Raw genomic sequence first — 17,275 nt, forward strand, 5'->3', positions numbered from 1 at the left:
ATGACAAATTCCAAATTTCAGCTGGTCCCAGGCATGCTCAGTTGGATTTACATCAGCAGGTAGTGGAAGTGATATGACGGGCCCACATTCGTGCAGAACTTACGGAACTGCATGTCTGAAATGTACAATTACACTTGATTATCTACACTTTCTTCTACAATGATCATTTGGCCTCAAACAAATCCTGCACTCAACACCATTAATGCGGGTTCTGTTACAGGTTTTTCCTCACTTAACATTCTTCACGCAGCAAGGTTCTGGGAAATATGTACTGCTGTTTCTAACAATTACAGGCCAAAGTGATTATGTCCCAATGGTTCTATGCTGTGTGGGTTGAACTGGCCTCCATTTGCTTCAAAAAATGCAGCACGCGGTCCTGTTGCATTCTCCTTGGAGTACCTGTTAGCCACAGTTTGCAGGCAGTGATAACTTGCGGGTGCTGTTAACTACAGATTATTACTACAAGGCAGATCTTCAGTGTTTTATACCTCACAGTAGGAGTTGAATGTTCAGACGAATTTGCTATTGTGTACACCATTGCAGTGGGCAACTTCCTGTGCTGTCAAATCATCTTGCTGTAAAGTAACAATGAGTGTAGGGTCGAAGGTTAAAATGACTCTTTGTGGCATGTTGACAGAATGGACAGTGCGCACAAGCCGCATTTTCTGCTGACGATTGGAGTCACAGCCCCATTCCACTGAACTGCTGTGCGAATACTGGTTTACTTCCACCTCTGTTAAACAGATGGCTGAAAGCAGTGGTCGTTGCACTCCTTCTCTAGCTATGTGCTCACCCAAATGGCAGCTTTCTAAGGTCGACTGGAGGCTCTACTCCTCCCTGGCGACCTTCGACAAATGACATTTCTCCAGTTGTGATGAACAAGTCGAATACCTTATGAACACTACCCTCACCACTGCAGAACATTCCATTCCTCGAACTTCATCTTTACAGCACTGTTTCCTGGTCCCTTGGTGACTGAGGCATGCCACAATGCAATTTGCATGCAAAAACATGCTCTCTCTATTTTTAACCATCATCCTACGATGACGAACTGTATTTGTTACAAACAGTTGCAAGTGCAGAGTCATCACGTTCTTTGGCACAGCAAAAAAGCTAGGTGGATTTCATTTACTAGTACTTTTTATTAGTTCCAATCCCTCTTCCATCATGTGGGACAACCTCCGACAACTCTTAGGACCAAGGTTCATTCCCTGATTTCTGGCGTGACAGTAGCAGGTAATGTCATGGTGGACACTATTGCTATCTCCAACATCTTGGGCCGCTATGTTGGGGAGGTTTCGAGCTCCACCCTCTATCACCCTGCCTTCCTTCATCAAAAACGAGTGGACAAAACTTGGGCGATACCCAAATCTTCTCAGAATTATGAGTGCTACAATGCCTCTTTTACTATGAGAGAGCTAGGTCATGCTCTCACTTCACCCTGGTCCTCCACTGCAGGGCCAGACATTGTTCACATTCAGATGTTGCAGCATCTTTCTCTTGCAGGCAAGCACTTTCTCCTTCATACGTGCAATTGCGTCTGGGCAGAGGGCACATTTACCAGGTGCTGGCATGAAGCCACTTGTCATAACCATACCTAAGCCCAGCCTTCTCACTACTGCCCCATTTCTCTTACCAGCTGTGTTTGCGATGTGATGGAACGTATGATTCGTGCCCAGCTGGTATGATGGCTCAAGTCTCACAATTTACTAACCACTGCACAATTTCAAGCACACCATTGTGCAGTTGAACATCTTGTCACTTTGTCGAGCCATGTAATGATCGGTTTTCTGCAGAAATACCAAATTGTGTCCATGTTTGTTGATTTGGAGAAAGCCTATGACAACTGCTGAAGGAATTGTATCCTCTGTGCTTTCTACAAGTGGTGCTTCTGAGGCCACCTATCCCATTTGCTTCAGGGATTTTTAAAAGACCAAGTTTTCAAGGTACATGAGGGTTCTGCCTAGTCAGACACTGTTATCCAGTAAAATGGTGTGCCCCAGGTTTCCGTCCTGAGCATCATCCTCTTTGCTATTGCCATTAACCTTATCGTGACCTTTTCCTACAGGGCATCACGGTCTCCCTTTTGGTTGACAATTTTGCCATCTATTCTCCACAGACTTATCTCCTCAGCATTGTCTTCAGCATAGTCTCAATTGTCTTTACTTGTGGAGCATCGACATTGGCTTTTGCTTTTTCACTGACAAAACCATTTCTATGAATTTCTGGTAGCACAATTGGTTTCTTCCAGCACCTTTACATCTTGAACCTATTGCTCTTCCATTCATTGAACCTATTACCTGGGGCTCATGCTTGATAAACTTTTTTGGTCCTCCCACGTCTTACCTGGCCGCCCTACATCTCCTCAGTGGTATTTCCTGGGGAACGGATCAGACCATCTTCCCCTGTTTGTATTGGCCCCTTGTCTGTTCGAAACTAGACTATGGGAGTTTCATTCATACATCTGCCCATCTTACACCGTCTCAATACAGTCCACCATCATGGCATCCCTTTGGGCACTGGCAGCTTTTACACTAGCCCAGTTGAGAGTCTGTATGCAGAAGCTACCAGACCACCGCTGTCATACCACAATGGTTTTCTCCGTAGCAGATATGCATGCCATTTGTCTGCCATGCCTGGCCACCCATTTTATGCCTCCTTCTTCAATGACTCCTTTGATCGCCATTGTGGGATGTGTCTCTCTTCTCTGGTACCGCCTGGCTATTGCTCTGGTAGACTTCATGCAATCTGCCACTTTCCCAGTCTTTGTGAACCCTACACCAACTTGGCTTCGTGCGGCAGCCCATGTTCACGTTGGATGCCATTCGCTTCCTAAGGACACTACCCCAGAATCGCTCTATCGCCATAAGTTTCTTGACCTTCGCACGGAACTTCACAATAGTACCTTTGTGTACACTGATGGCTCTCAGACTGATCATGGTGTTTGGTGTGCCTTCATCATTGGCACCCACTATTTTCTGTATCGACTGCCGAAACACTGCTCAGTATTTACAGCGGAGCTCTTCGCTCTTTATCAGGCCATGCAGTACATCCGGCGACACAGGCTTTTCAATTGTGTCATTTGCTCTGACTCTCTCAATGCTCTTCAGAGCTTCTGTATGCTCTACAACATACATCCGTTCGTACAACGGGTCCAGGAAAGCTTTCACGATCACGGTGGTCTGACGGGAAATGAGGCCGCTGATGCTGCTGCCAAGGCTGCAGTCCTCGTACCTAGGCTCACTAGTTCTTCCATTCCCTCCAATGATCACTATGTTGCAGTCTGTCAGCGTGTGGTGTTACTTTGGCATCACCATTGGTCTTCCCTTCATGGGAACAAGCTCCAGCGAATTAAACCCCTCTCATCGGCTTGGCTGACGTCCTCTTGCCATGAGGAGATCATTTTAACTAGGTTGCACATTGGCACTGTTCTTTTAGCCATTGCCATTTGTTAGGTTGTGATCCGCACCACTTTGTACTCATTGTGCTCAATCTTTGATGGTTCACCATTTCCAGACAGAATGCCCTATTTTTTAACCACTTATGTTCTAATTTATGTTTGCCATCTGAGTTATTGGCTGTTTTAGCGACTGATGCATGAGCTGTCAGCCGCATTTTACTTTTTATCAGGACGTCTGTTGTCTCTATGGTGTATTTTATGGACCTTTCTCCAACTTCCCGCTTTTAGCTGACTTTCCTTCAGTTGATTGGGCATAACGTGGAGTCACTTTTAACTTGTTTTTCATCTTCATATTCTACAGTTCCGACATGGGTGTGTATGGCCCAAATTGTTTTTGCACCTTTTTTCTTAAAAAAAAAAAAAAAAAAAAAAAAAAAAAAACAGTGGTCATTGTGTTCAAAAGAGTATAGAAAAAATTTTCCAGTCAAAAAAGTACTATGCAAATCATTAGGGTGGAGTAAAACATTTTTGAGTGGATTATATTACCATTAATACTTCATTTCCTTATATGCTCTTCATTTCTAACCAGTGCTCTTATATGTGAAACATACATTATAATGTGCATGCCCTATGTTTTGTGACTGTGATCTTCCTGTGATGTCCTACTGATTTGTTCAACAATCTAGAAAATTTACTAGTGATAGGATGATGGGCTTGCTGTGTCCTCAATGTTCTACACAGCTGCAACAGTCTTTGGGTTTTCTCAATAGTGAGCGCTCCAGGAGGCTTGGTCCAGATCGTCTGGGCTTAGCTTTACTGAAACGGGTGGAGCTGGTGAGTGGGGAGTGTCCTTCAGCACCTGCAAACTCTGGAGGTGCTTCAGCACCACCATTTGGTACGATGACAGAATGCTCACACTGATGATCTCCAGCACTCTCATTGGAGGCAATGGGGAATTCAGAAGTTGGCCATAGGAAACAAAAGAAACAATTATTTGACCGAAATAAGAGCTGGCTAGTAGATGAGGGGTTACAGACAATACCATGGGTGTATCAGTTAGTCGTAGAAACAGTGAGGAAACATAGGAGGCATTAATTTGATGAAAGACTGTGAACATTCATTCCCTCTATATGTTGCAGAACTAGCTATATGCCACGTAGATCAGCCTTGTCTCTAAGAACATTGCTGCTTTTGTAATAATCAGTTAAATTATTTTCATAATATTAAAAGGAAGATCGTATATGTGGCAAGTTTTTAACCCAAAAGCAAAGTATCAAGTTTCTGTTGATTGTTTGTAACTTACTTTGATTTCACTGATGGTAAAACTATTTTTAATGCAATTTTCCAAAGACAATAACTTTTTTCGTTGCTACAGAAAAAAATGTGTAGTGCACTGTTCTGAGGTTGTATTAGCTGCCCTCACTGGAGCCTTTTTTTCCTGTTCTCCACACCAAGTCTAGCAATATTAATGTTAATTTAAACTCGATCACAAATCAACAGACCTTTTTGTACCTTATTTGCTGTTACATCCTCATAGAGAACAAAATGCACTTCATACTGACCACTGAGCAAGTTTATACACTGTTATGAATTTGGACTTCCTATTTAAAAGATACTAATACATTTTAGACACTTTTTCCTTTTATCTTCATTTTTAATCTCTCTCAATCACAGACACAAATAATCTGTATGCAGATTTATCAGTAACTTCCTATATAAACGAATGCAGCCATCTTATCCACCTCTTTGAACTTCCTGCTCTTCCTATTCAACCAGAGGAATTTGGAGATTCCAATTGTAATGCTTCGAAATCTCAGCTTCCAGAAAAACTGCTCTGTGATGAAAACTATGCTTTGTACTTACCATCACATTAACCTCATGACTGTGAGGACCTCAAAGCTTATCAATCAACGTACCAGACTATTTTTCCTTCCAGGAGTTCTCAGTGCAAGTTGTGTGCTGCCATGTTTAACTGTCAGGAAGCTCACTCATATGAAACACAAAAGCCTTTAATCAAAAGGAGCATGGCCTATTTTAGCATAGCATCATAGTCATTTGCTGTCAATGATCACACTTTTGTTTTCTATAACTTGCAGGTCCTTTTTAAATGGGAAGTGGTGGCAAACCTGCTCACCACTAATTACTTTGCAAGCTGGCTCTATCCTTCAGAATGAGCAATACCTGAAGACAGACCACCAAAAGTGATTCTTGGTTAGATGAATTATTTTGGGTGCAGACAACATTCAAAATTTGAGTAGATTTGAGTGAAATACAAGGTATGATCAAAACAAATTTTAGCAGCAATTGTTGATGCTACAACCATTTGATGTAATTTGTCTCACAGCCTGATCTGTTGAGACAGGCAGTGTTGAGTTGGAACACAATCTAATGTGTCGGTCAGCACCCAGACACAATTGAGTGAGGTCGTATTTAAACCTATCTGTCATTCATCATGGATTTCAAACTGTGCATAAAATTAAATTCTGTTTCAGATTTCCAAAAACTACAAAATGAACTCATGAAATGTTGAAATTGGTGTATTGCAATAATGCTGTGACTCTGAAGACTGCTTACAGGTGGTATGAGCGTTTTAATAGCGGAAATGAGTTGGTAGATGATGAGCAACATTGCAGACAACCATTAACCTCAAAAACAGAAGAAAGCTTGCAGAAAGTGACAAAAATTGTTCATTCAAATGGGTGAATAACTATTCAAGAGCTTACCGAAAAACTTAGCATCTCATACAAGTTTGGCAAAGCATTTTAACCGATGTTTTGCAAATGAGATGAGTGAGTGCAAAATTTGTTCCCAGATTTTTGAGTGATGAACAGAAGGAAAATTGTATGTCAGTTTGCACAGAGTTGAAGGATCATCTTCATTCAGATGTAGATGAAAACTGAGTGTTCTCACTGGAAAACATGTGAATCTCCTTGCCTTAAAAAGGAACGCCAGTCAAAATCATATCAAAGTCGTGATAATTGTTTGCTCAAAAGGCAACAACTGTAAACACCAAATTTTATAAGAACATACTTCAGAGTTTGCAAAACAATGTACAAAGAAAGAGACCAGAAAAATGGGCCAGTGGTTTCATTCTTCATCACAACAGTGCGCTATGTCACTCCTTGGTTTTTATTCATGAGTTTTCAGCCAGAAAGTGTTCCTGTCTGTCCATATCCCCCTTACACACCAGATTTGGCACCATGCAACTTCTGACTCTTCTCAAAAATTAAAACTGTGCTGAAAGGATAATGTTTTGATCATTCCTGACATTGAGAGGGCCATGACAGAGCAGCTGAATGCCCTTCCAAAAAAAGCCCTTCAGTCAGGCTTTCAGTGTTGGGATAAGTGCATTGCTAACCAAGGACATTACTTTGAAGGAGATTAAATCAAATTCCATGTAAGCTCTAATAAAATTATTCACTGTTTTTTTTATTTCATATATATATATATATATATATATATATATATATATATATATATATATATATATATATATATATATATATAAAAAAGCAGGCCAAATATCTCAAGAAATAAGCATCAAACGAAAAAACTACAAAGAACGAAACTCGTCTAGCTTGAAGGGGGAAACCAGATGGCGCTATGGTTGGCCCACTAGATGGCACTGCCATAGGTTAAACGGATATCAACTGTGTTTTTTAATTTAGGAACCCCCATTTTTTATTACATATTCGTGTAGTACATAAAGAAATATGAATGTTTTAGTTGGACCACTTTTTTCGCTTTGTGATAGATAGCGCTGTAATAGTCACAAACGTATAAGTATGTGGTATCACATAACATGTCCGCAGCTCGTGGTCTCGCGGTAGCATTCTCGCTTCCCGAGCACAGGGTCCCGGGTTCGATTCCCGGCGGGGTCAGGGATTTTTCCTGCCTCGAGATGACTGGGTGTTGTTGTGTCGTCTTCATCATCATCATCATCATTCATTCCCATTACAGTCGGAGGAAGGCAATGGCAAACCACCTCCACTAGGACCTTGCCTAGTAAGGCGGCGCGAGTCTCCCGCGTCACTCCCCTACGCTCTGTAAAGGAGTATGGGACTCATCATCATCATCATCATCATCATCATCATCATCATCACATAACATTCCACCAGTGCGGATGGTATTTGCTTCGTGATACATTACCCGTGTTAAAATGGACCATTTACCAATTGTGGAAAAGGTCGATATCGTGTTGTATGGCTATTGTGATCAAAATGCCCAACAGGCATGTGCTCGGTATCCTGGACGACATCATCCAAGTGTCCGGACAGTTCTCCTGGTAGTTACATTATTTAAGGAAACAGGAAGTGTTCAGCCACATGTGAAATGTCAACCACGACCTGCAACAAATGATGATGCCCAATTAGGTGGTTTAGCTGCTGTCGCGGCTAATCTGCACATCAGGAGCAGACAAATTGCGCAAGAATCGGGAATCTCAAAAATGTCAGTGTTGAGAATGCTACATCAACATCAATTGCACCCGTACCATGTTTCTATGCACCAGGAATTGCATGGCAATGATTTTGAACATCGTGTACAGCTCTGCCACCGGGCACAAGAGAAATTACGGGACGATGACAGATTTTTTGCACGCGTTCTATTTAGCGATGAAGTGTCATTCACCAACAGCGGTAACGTAAACCGGCATAATATGCACTATTGGGCAACAGAAAATCCACCTTGGGGCAAGATGTTTCACTGCATGACAGAATGGCAATGTACTTCCAACATGATGGATGTCCGGCACTTAGCTCACGTGCGGTTGAAGCGGTATTGAATAGCATATTTCATGACAGGTGGATTGGTCGTTGGAAGCACCATACCATGGCCCACATGTTCACTGGATTTGACGTTGCTGGATTTCCTTTTGTGGGGAAAGTTGAAGGATATTTTCTATCATGATCCACTGACAACGCCTGACAACATGCGCCAGCGCATTGTCAATGCAATGCGAACATTACAGAAGGTGAATTACTCGCTGTATTGCCAAATGCATTGAGGTTGACAGACATCATTTTTAGCATTTATTGCATTAATGTGGTATTTACAGATAAACACACTGCAACAGCATGTGTTCTCAGAAATGATAAGTTCACAGAAGTACATGTATCACATTGTAACAACCGAAATAAAATGTTCAAACGCACCTACGTTCTGTATTTTAATTTGAAAAAACCTACCTGTTACCAGCTGTTTGTGAGCCATGTGTTTGTGACTATTACGGCGCCATATATCACAAAGCGAAAAAGTAGTCCAATTAAAACATTCATATTTCTTTACATACTACATGAATATGTAATAAAAAATTGGGGTTCCGATTTAAAAAAAATGCAGTTGATATCCATTTGACCTATGGCAGCACCATCTAGCAAGCCAACTGTAGCACCATCTGGTTTTTGCCCCTTCAAGCTAGACAAGTTTTGTTCTTTGTAGTTTTTTCGTTTGACGCTTATTTCGTGAGATATTGGCCTGGTCACGATCAGTGGACCACCCTGTGTGTGTGTGTGTGTGTGTGTGTGTGTGTGTGTGTGTGTGTGTGTGTGTGTGTGTGTGAGCGCGAGCGCGCAAGAACAAGGAGTTTCTGGGTGTCATGAATTGTTCCATCTTGCCACAAAAATGTGGGGGACAGCAGGGACGATTTTGGGCAGAGGTAGGATAGTCTAGCTGATAACATGTTGAAGTACAGACTACTCACAAGCCACCACAAGAGGTAGCTAGATGATGATGGTACAACATTTGTACACTATAATTTTTAAGAGCCAGAGCTTAGCCCTCCACAGGTACTGTGAAGTTCGGAAGTAACGAAACAAATTTTAACTCTACAAGCAGTGTAGTCTAAGTTGGCATGCTTGTGGGAACTTCTCGATACATTAGCTGCCTCTCACAAACATGACTTCAGGTTGTATGGAATGTTGAAACAACTCCACAGTGAGCTATCTTGCGCTACCACAGGGTGCCAGGTTAACCTTTGCCTAGTCTCATTGTTGGAAGCCAGAAATCTTACTAACCATTATAAGATTGGATTAAGGAAAAATAGACATATTCTTAAGACAATCACAATGAAGTACTGCTGGAAGCAGACATATAACACTCATTCCTGCATGAACAACAGATGACAGGAGTATTTTTTGACATTCACAAGTCTTGCGATACGACTTGTGAGTATCATGTGATTATGAATGTGGCTGTCATGGTCTCTTCCCAGTTTATTGAGAACTTTTGTGGTAAAGTGCTATTTTAGATGTAAAGCTGAAAATAAACCTTAAAATTTCCCTCAGGAGACTGGTGTTCATTATGAAGAGCGGATATTAAGTGTCATATGGTTTAAATAATGTGTCATACACAGCTGCAAGGCCTGTGCTATGTTCTCTGTTTGTGGAACACTTTAAATTTTCTATTCCTCCTCCATCTTCACAACTGCAATCCCTTCAACTGCCAGGGGAATAAGTGAGCAAGCCATCTGTTTTTTGTATGAAACTATATGTACACTGTCTGAGGAAAAAAATTAAAAAAAAAAAAAAAAGAAAAGTGAAGCGCACAGAACACATGGTCAGACGTGAGTGTAACATTGCACATTATGCACCATTGGCAGGTATGTAAAGGAACGCAATTGCAGTTCTCTGTGACAGGTAGAATGACCGCCAGAGCGCATTAGTGTTGTTCGTGTTTACTGTTGTTGCTGGGCATGGTAGGGCATATAAAGGTTATGAACAGCACCAGACATTGACTGATCATTGTAGAACACTGAGATGCTGCATACTCTCTGAGAAAGCTTTACCGGTGTCTGACAGACTTTGGGCCTCATTGTGGGTCTACACTAGGCCAGCTGGTTGAATCCTATATTACTGAGATTTTTGGGGCATTTGGGTGTAACATGGGCGTGATGGTGTACTGTAAGGGAACTTGAGAGCAAGCGTACGCTTCGTCGAGATTCCAGTCAGTCATGTCTGACCACCACAAGGAGGGATCGCTGTATTATGCACTAAGCATTTCATAACCCTTCACATCTGTGCCTGCCATCAGAGAACAAGTAATGAACTCCGTGCAACATTCTGCATCATCCTGCACCCTTTGGTCGGAGACAAGCAACAACTGGAATTACCATCCCATGCATAGGCTGCTGTTAATAATATCACTACACAAATGGTTGTGTTTGGAATGGGGAGGGGAGGGGGTCAGGGGTGCATGGACTGCTGATGGATGGCATCACATTGTGTTGAGTGATGAATCGCGTTTTTGCACTACCCAGGATAATCATTATTGGAGTCTGCGGTAGCAATGTGAAGAGAAGGCACATTCCTCCAATGTTTTTGGAGAGGCACAGCGATGTTATTCATGGTCTGATGGTGTGGATAGCCAACGGAGAGTGACTTCAGTTTGTGGCTGGTAATTACTGAGGGAACTCTGATGGCATTACTGTGAATAACAGACATAGTTCATCCTCGAGTGTTAACTCTCATGCGACAGTATGGTGGTGCCATTTTTCAACAGGACAATGCTCGTCCACACATGGTACATTACTCTATAAAATGTCTAAAAAAAAAAAGACAAGGTATATTGATAACTATTACCTTGTTATTGCATTTGAAGTACTCCCGTGTCCAGCCAGATCCCTGGCTGTGTTCTTGATAGAACATGTTTGGCACCAGCTCGGACATCAACTCTGTCCTGGCGCCAGTTTCCATTATATCATGGACCAGTTGTAGCAGCTGTGGGCCAGCTTGCCTCAGAAGAGGATACAATGGCTTTATGCCACCCTTCCCAACCAAATCCTTGCATGCATCCAGGTCAGAGGGGATTTTACCCTTTACTGATAACTGGGCTCAAACTGCCAAATTCTTTGTGAGTCTGACTTAAATTCGTGATCACTGAAATAACATCACATATTGCGTTGATTGACTGTTCCGTCGTTTCTTGGTAAAATATTTTATACATTATGAATGATAACACACACAACACTGATGTAATATTCTACAACAGAATATTACACTAGTGTTGTTCGTGTTTTCATTCATAACATCAAATATCATCTCAACCTGCAAAGTTTCATTTCGTTTCATCCGCACCCTCTGTGTGCTTCACATTTTGTCAGGCAGTGTATATTTTTTAACATCCTGTTTTCCATCTATCACGCTTACAAGTGAGGGATGCCATTCTCAGTTTTAAGGAATCAGTGAAGTTCCTAGGTCTCTTATTTGTTAAACTCACATGGCACCCCACTCTGAAGGATGTAATGGTAAGCTGGCTCAGCCATTAACGATTAAAATGTGTAAAATGAAAGAACAGAGAGGCTAATAGATTGTGCTTATTGCAATTTGCAAGAGCTTCATCCGGCCATGATTGGGTTATGGTTGTGTTATGTGTGGACCAGTGTGACCACTGTATCTTATGCTCAACACTTTGAACTATAAGGGTATTAGATAAGTTACTGGCACTTATCGGACAAGTCGCATATCTAGTCTACCTGCAGAGGGAGAGTCGCGACTAACTGTCTTGCATATGCTACTTATTGTGTAAAATCCTTAAGCTCTGAACACTACCACAATTAACTGGATTTGCTTCTGATGCTCGTGCATGTATGTCCGTGAGCTACAAAGCCATTTTAAGTTCGGCTGAAGTGGCACGTGATATGTATTGCAGACATGATTGACCAGACACGACTGGAACAAATTTGCACCACATTTATTGATAAGGTCCAGGTTGGTTCCAAATTTCATTTACACTTCTGGCCATTAAAAGTGTTGGACCATGAAGGCAGCAAGCAGCAAACATCAAGTGGGAATGATGCCATGTTCCTTTACTTAAAAATTCATTTGATACAGTTCTGCATTATCATTTAGTGATCAAAAAATGAGCTTGCAGAGTACTGGATCCAGTTTTTTGATGGAGTCAAGACTTTGTAGCAGAAATAACTCTGCACGTTATTCTTCACAGAACGAAACTGACAGATGTAAAAGTAATTTTGGGAGTACCCAATGGATGTTATATGACAATTATGGTTGACAGTGTGCATAAATGATGTGTTGGATATGGTCTGATGTTCCATGAGGATTTTAGTGGAAGACAATGTATTCTATAGGAGGGAAGCAATGCCCGTGCAGAGACTGGAAGTTGACTCTGTAAATAAATGTACCATGTTGTGCATAGTTGCAGACAGGCACAGTTAAAAGACTCTTACATAAAGCTTTCGGCCACAGCCTTCATCAGCAACAGAGAACCACACACCATTCATTCAATCAAGCAAGCAAACACACCTCATGCACACATGACCGCCATCTCTAGCATCTCAGGCCAGAATGCAACTATCATATTATATGGAAGCAGTAGTCTGGAGGGGGTGGGGAAGGGGATGGGCTATTAGTATGTGGATCAGGAGAGAGGCAGAACACTGTCTGGTGGAATGTGTAGGGACTAGAATGCCAACAAGCATTGTTGTGGGGAAGGGAGGTGAGGAAAAAAGGAGAGGAGCAGGGAAAGAGGGCGGGTACATTGGCAGAGGGTGCAAATAAACAAAGTCAGAGACAAGAATGGGTAGGAGATGATAGGACAGAAGGGCTGGAAACTGTTGGGTGGAGGGTGTGAGGACAGTATGTTACCATAGGTTGAGGCCAGGATAGTTACAGGAGGGGAGAATGTGTTGTAAGAATAACTCCCATCTGCACATTTCAGAAAAGCTGTTAAAGGAGGGAAGGATCCAGATGGCTCGAGCAGTGAAGCAGCCATAGTAATCAAGTATGTTGTGTTCAGCTGCCTGTTGTGCCATATGGTGGTCTACTTTGCTCTTTGCTAAGTCTGGCGGTGACAGTTCATCCTGCACGAGATGCTGGAGTTGGCTGTCATGTGTGCATGAGGTGTGCTAGCTTGTGTGTACAAATGTTGTGTGTTTCTCTTTTGCTGATGAAGGCTGTGGCCGGAAACTTGATGCAAATGCCATTTAACTGTGCCTACCTGCAACTTAATGTGTCTTCTTCATGGCAAATAGTAATCTATCTTATGCTACATTGTTGGTATTCCTACCTGGAGTTTCCATTGTTTCAACTTGTGTATAAGTAGATTAAGGGATCCAGCTTTTCATTACACTGTTGGTGACAAATCACCGGAACCAGCAACAACTGAAAAATACCTTAGAGTAGCCATCCATCAGTGATTGAGCAGCGCTGCTGCATGGCGGTAGCCGTCAGTGCAGTACAGAGTGGTGCTCTCGCTGCTGGAGTACTGATTATTCTTCATGTTTTACTGTACCTGTTGTATATAAATAAAACGTATAATGCTGTAGATTAATTTGGAACTACTCTATTGAATTTGCATGTAAAATTCCACTTTTACAAATCAAAAAATCTTTTCCCATTTTGCCTTCTCTCTCTCTCTCTCTCTCTCTCTCTCTCTCTCTCTCTCTCTCTCTCTGTGTGTGTGTGTGTGTGTGTGTGTGTGTGTGTGTGTGTGTGTGGTTCTCTTTTTCTTTGTTTTTAAAAATGATCTTTGTTTCATTTTCCTGTTTTATTTGTATTATTTCTCCTTTCATTGATTAAATCTAATATCTTGGGTTGTCCAAAGGTTTGCTTTGAAGTTTTTCTGTTGCCTGATGATTCCTATTTTCACCTTCAGTATTTCATTATCACAACTACCCATTTGTCTTCCGTTGTACTCCTTTCTCATGTTTAAAGTAGGCAATCCTTAGTGGCTTTTGAAACACTAAACAACGTCTTGTTCTTGTAATTTACCCTGGTCCCTTCTCATTAATTTTTTACCTTTCTGCAATTCTTTTCAGTGTTAACCTGCAGTTAATAACCAGAAAATTATGGTCAGAGTCCACATCTTCCTCTAGAAATGTTCTGCAGTTGAAAACCTGGTTCCAAAATCTCTGTCTTACCATTATGCAATGTATCTGAAACCTTCCATTGTCTCCAGGTGTCATCCACATATACAACCGTCTTTCTAGATTCTCAAACCAAGTGTTAACAATTTCAGCAACATTTTTGCCATGCAGAAAACAAAGTTTCACAGCTGCATGTTGTTTCCTTAACCTTGACATCATAAGAAACGAAACAAGAACAAAACAGCAGTAACAAAAACAGTACTTGCAGATGATAATAACACAGGTGGCACTGAACAGGCCATGAGTTCTGCTATACATGCCTAGCAGCAGAAATGTGTACTACACAAGCTCCCCTTGTAAGTCAAATGATTTGTGTAAGTCAAGAAATACAGCGTCTACCAGGTTGCCTTGATCCATAGCTTTCAGTATGTCCTGTGAGAAAAGAGTGCTTTGGGTTTTCAGAACCAATTCTGTTCTGTTCGAGGTGCCTCATTGTGCTTTAGTTCAGAATCTTCTAAGATTATTCAGCAGATTGATGTCAGTCTTGTTACAGGTGGATGTCAGTGTTATTGGACAATAATTTTGTGCATCACTTTTGCTACTCTTAATCTAGATGAGTTTGACCAGCACTTTCTTCCAACAATTGTGCAAAGGATGTATGGTATATTTTAATTAAACAGGGGCTAACACCTTTGAGAATCCTATAGAGAATGTGATAGGGATTCCACTGAGCTCTGTGGCCTTGCTCAGTTTTAGCAATTTCAGTTTTTGATCAACATCACTGACACTATATCTAATTTGCTGATCTCTGCAGTGTTGTAAAAATTCCTGGAGAAGCAATCCTTTATCATCCTTTGTAATCAAACATTTGAAATTGTTCAGCACATCTGATTTTACTTTGATACCCTCAATTTCAATTCCTGCATCATCCAAGAGTGTCTTTGGTGTCCCTGACAGTCTTTACATATTTCTTTGGGTTTGTGAGAAATTTTGTTATAAGATTATGCAACAGCAGTCTTTGAAAGCTCTGCACATTCTCCCTTTGAGAGCTAAATACTAAATACTCTCTATCTTTCACCCAATGCTTTTTTTTTAATACTTATTGTGCGGTAGTCACTGTTTCTTTACAGAGACTGTGTGCCATGAAGGATCCCTCCCATCATAAGCTCTTCTTTCTAGGTACATATCTATTGAGTGCTTGGTCAACCACTTTTCTAAACTTGAGCCACAATTCCTCTAAAAGCTCATGCCAAGAGCTAAAGGTTTTGAATTCAGGACCAATTGTGTTAAAAGCGAGATCAATAGTTGGCCTATGAGTCCTACAACCATACTGTTCTTCCTTAATGGTGGTTCGACATATGTGCTTTCCCTGCTTCAAGTACTAACATCCAAATTTTTTTGTCCTTGTCACAGCAATGTTTCACCTTTCTAGTGCATGCATTTCTTGATTTTACCCTTTTTTTTAAATAATGGGGTAATTACTATTCCCAGATGCTGTGTTGCTACATTTTCTATGTTCAATTGTAGCGGCTGCAGTTAGTTTTGAATATGCATAACTTCTTCATGCATAGAGTGAGCATTCCAACTCATATGGCTGTGTTTATGGTCACTGAACAGACCAATCCTGGCATTAAACATGTTCCCACACAAATCACACTGAACAGTTGGAAATTGATGGGGATTGATGGAGATTTCTTGCTTGTCGCTTGGCCTCTGTATATCTTCATTGTTCTCCTTCTAACAAGTTGACAGGAGTGGTTGTAGTGTACCTCCACAGAAAGTGGTTCACAGCACGTTCTTCCCATATTTGCATATTTATACCAGCTGTCTTCATGATATGTTTCAGCTGGACTTAAAGCAGTTAACAGGGGTTCCAAGACATTTCCTACCAGACCAGGGATTGCCATAAAAGATTTGGCAAGGAATCAGTATCACCCATGTGATGAAAATTGGGTGTTCCATGCATAGTTTTGAATTGTAGTCCATGTACGATCTGTATCCTGATGTATGTGCGTCACCTTTACATCATAAATAATTTTCGAGTGCCGTTCTTGAAGTTGATTATCTTCATGCTCCTCCTATGCAGTGCCATGGTTCTGTGCCATTGGGCATTGTCACCTTGTTGTGATGTGCGGGTGCTGGAAGACAGCTTCAGTCACCCTGAGCTATTAAATGACTTAACAATTTTGCATCAGCTCTTCTGTTTTATTTGTGCAATGTTTTTCTCTTGTACAACTTCAGTTACAATACAGGATGAAGAGATCTATCTTATTTCATAGCTCAGGACAGACTGTTACAAACATTGAGATGCATACCTGCACTACATGTTAAAAGCCTCATCTCAAGTCGTACAGAGGATAACTTTAAGTTTGTTCTTACAATGTACCTACTTTTCCCCTTAATTATAAGGTATGACACATCTATTTTATATCTCATCAGTTCATCAATCTCAGGTTAAAAGTCAAGGTATATTGATAACTATTGCCTTGTTATTGCATTTATTCAAATCATTTATATGCTAGTGCTATCTCTTGTGAGGTAACCTGTCTCTCTTATATTACATTCACTGCTCACTTGTTAATCAATCTGTTAGTGTGCTCTCTCCAGAAATAATTACATTTTCAACGAAGGCACCAGAAGTTTTCTCGTGGAGTACTGTGTAACCTTTATGTGTATGTTAGTTCATCATACCTACCTTCACTTAGGGGGTGGTTTCCATGCTTGTGACATGACTAACACATGTATCACTACCACATATATCATCAGGAACAGTTAACTGTATGTGCACCTTGCTATTGTAGATTAGAAGTTGTAATTATCACAATGTGGTTTCTGGAAAAGAACAGTTTCAGTGATAGAAACATATAAATGTGGAAACAGGGTCGATAGAATAGATACTCCAGTTGGAGAAGTAAAAACAAGAAAATTAAGAATGATGATTTTGCTAAGTGATCACATATTTACTTCAAAAAACTAGGTGTGAACTGTTTTTCAATCTACAAATAATACATATCAAAACAAAACCATCATTCTGGGTCCAACTGATGATGCCT

This window comes from Schistocerca americana, chromosome 1 (genome assembly GCF_021461395.2).
Source record: "Schistocerca americana isolate TAMUIC-IGC-003095 chromosome 1, iqSchAmer2.1, whole genome shotgun sequence".
Lineage (NCBI taxonomy): Eukaryota > Metazoa > Arthropoda > Insecta > Orthoptera > Acrididae > Schistocerca > Schistocerca americana.